The sequence below is a fragment of the Pyxicephalus adspersus genome, chromosome 3 (genome assembly GCF_032062135.1).
Source record: "Pyxicephalus adspersus chromosome 3, UCB_Pads_2.0, whole genome shotgun sequence".
NCBI classification, from domain to species: Eukaryota; Metazoa; Chordata; class Amphibia; order Anura; family Pyxicephalidae; genus Pyxicephalus; species Pyxicephalus adspersus.
The window spans coordinates 41738655-41741549 of record NC_092860.1 but is presented as its reverse complement, the minus strand read 5'-3'; the positions used below and the strand labels follow the sequence as shown (position 1 = coordinate 41741549).

Genomic DNA, 2895 nt, shown 5'->3' with positions numbered 1-2895 from the left:
TAGCAGTAAATAGATTTTAAGTACTTTGATATGACCAAAAGAATAAGAAGGAATAATTCCAGCAGGACTGTTGTGGGTGAAAAAGACCAGGATGAGATATACAAAAGGAGATTTTTGAGTAATACCATGAACATACAATCCTGAACAGAAACTGTTCTTTTTCCTAATGATTGTGTGGCTTTAAGAAAATGATGTTACTTATATGTTTTTTCTATTTTAGAACTCCTAGCAATCCTCTTGACAGCTGTGCAAATTTTTCAGTGTGCATGGAGGCTTCCTGTGAGAGGTGTGCACTTATATCATATTCTTCATAGTAAGATATTAGGGGGGGTTCCTTGAACCTGTAGTCTAATAATAGTAACTTACTGTGTTTTCAACAGTTCTTAGTGCCAGATGTACTCCTTGACTTGATCTAGCTTGTTTTCTTGCAGATCAAAGATACAAAATTCTCTTGTATAGCGTACGTGACAAACATCTCAAACAGGCAGAAATAACATCTTAAATCCAGATAACATGAAATGAGAAAAAACATCAAAGTTTCTTCCCTGGGAAAAGGCTTGGAAATAATTTAAAAGATTACCAAAAGCACAAAATCTCAAGGTGTCATTTTTCATTATGTTGTAAATAGAAGTACTGCATATTGTGAGAAAACCAGATCACCCAGGTTCACTGATGAAATTGTATCCTCTCCAGCCTTGGAGAGCTTTAATAAATCAGGCCCAATATGTGCCACAGACTCCCTGAGCATTCTGGTTAGCAAAGGTATAGTAGGCTTGCTACATAAAGCTAAGATATCCAGAGTAGGTAATATGTTTAATAGACTTTGTGACAAAGGTTGATCATTAATCTTCTTCTGTTTCTTTCACCATGCTTTTATATTAACACCCTTTGAACTCCAGTAAACAAGTATTTATATCACATCAGAATTCTTTAGATGATCTTCATCTGAGGAAGCCACTGAAATAAAATATCATGGTATAGTTAGGATCTCCTTCTCATCAAACAGAATACAATTCAGCATAAACAATTACTATGTAATATACATAGCCTTAACAATGTGAGGAATTACACAATGGTTTGCTTATGGCAGACTAATGTAAGAGAAAAGTAAAAAAAATAATATTTTATTATTCCATTTATACTCATTTTTGACAAAAAACAACTTGTGTTCTCATTACAAAAAAATGTGCCTTTAGAGACCAATTTTGAATTAAATAGTGTATCTTCATCATCTCATGTTGTAGACAAAATTTACAATTTTTTTACACTGGAATAAATCAGAAAATGTAACAATCAACTGTTACTTTTCATTCATTCATTCATTCATATATTTTTCTAACTGAATCCAATATGAAAAATATAGGTGAAAACATTTATAAATAGACTTTCCGATTTTTTTCTGATTATTCTAATATGCCCTTGACAGTAAAGGCTGATACAAACAATAATGCACCATTTTGCTGTTATAAAAAGTAAAGGTAAAGCTTTTTAATTAATGTGGAATTCAATGCAATTTTTTTCATATTTGTTTTGGATAGTGTAGGGAAGTATATGATCTGGCCGTATATGATTTTAACATTCATCTCTGTTGATTAAGTCATTTTCCCTAAATTTAAGAACAAACAACTTAAGGATGGTAGATCAATAGATAGCTGATAAATTATAGATGGTGGTAGATAGATAGATACTTTTTTTGAACAGCAGTACAGAAGATGTGGATGTTATATTATTAAATCAATACAAGTCTGTGCTTTCTTTCGTTTTCTGAGTTTGCTAGATATTACCACAATGTTTTCATTTATTCTTTATATGGAAGGTGAGGCTTTTGTGTCAGCCTATTAGTACTACCTATATTTTTACAATACATTATTTCATTCCCCACAGCAGTAATTTCTGCCCCCAGTAAATATAATGATGTTCTTATTTGTTTCCATTTATAAAGCATATGCGTGCTTATTTCAAAATAGATTGCTATGCAATGCAAGTGTCCCCTATTAAATAGAAAATATTTTTTAATCACACATTACTGTAAGCCAGGTTTTAATTTAAACCTGCCCATTCACCATACTCTATAGTCTGTAAAATATTTTATGCAAAGGCAAAACTTTGTTTTTTTTTTATGGATGCTTATATTTAAATGCAATCCAGATCAGACCAATTCTTCTTTTAACATCGGAGATGTATCTTGTGTTTTAGTGTTTTAAAGAGAATCAGTCAGGTATTAAATTTGTAAGAATCACTATTTCCCCTACTAGAGTAAACTTCCACATCAGAACATGTTCACCCCTTTTTTTTTTTTTTTTTAGCTAGTATTTGTACTTTGCTTGGGATAAAATGCAAATAACAGCACACACAGCCACCCCAAAGGAATAAGGTTACAATAACACTACAGTAATAAACTTAAAAAACCTTAAAGTGGAACTAAACTAAAAAAATAAAAAAATCACACCTTTAATTTCGCAGATCCTTCAATCGAGCTGGAGAACTGCTTGATCGGGTCCCGCACCGTCCTGGAATTCTCCTTCATCACCCCCCGATTCAGCCTCCCTCTGGCTACATCAACTGATCACGGACTGCTATAATGGTGGAATAAAAAAAAAGTGCTGATCCCACTGTGCATGCCAGAGATCGGCATCTCTTTCCCCTCAGTGTAGGAAATTGCCCCAGGGGCCTCCCAGGATATGTGAGGTTTCAAAAAAATGATGTTGCAAATAAAAAAAAAAAATGTACCTTTATATAAAAGTGTACAGAGGCCAGAAGGGGGAGCAGCTGCTGCACAAAAGTCAGAACAAAAAAACGAAAGTGAATTCTGTAATTTCCAACTTTCAGTTGGGAAGCCCCAAATTCTGAAAGGAAACTCAAAATTCAGAATGTTACAAATCCTCCCTAGGGCTC

The 2895-nt window shown here is 33.4% G+C and overlaps 1 long non-coding RNA gene across 1 annotated transcript; it reads right to left on the bottom strand.

The window, feature by feature from the left end:
• Positions 1-794: 794 nt before the first annotated feature.
• Positions 795-2673, bottom strand: LOC140326071 (uncharacterized). The gene is made up of 2 exons (XR_011919777.1): positions 2450-2673; positions 795-957 (listed from the first exon to the last, which is right to left on the bottom strand). It is a non-coding gene; the product is annotated as an uncharacterized lncRNA (long non-coding RNA).
• Between the last annotated feature and the right edge of the window lie 222 nt (positions 2674-2895).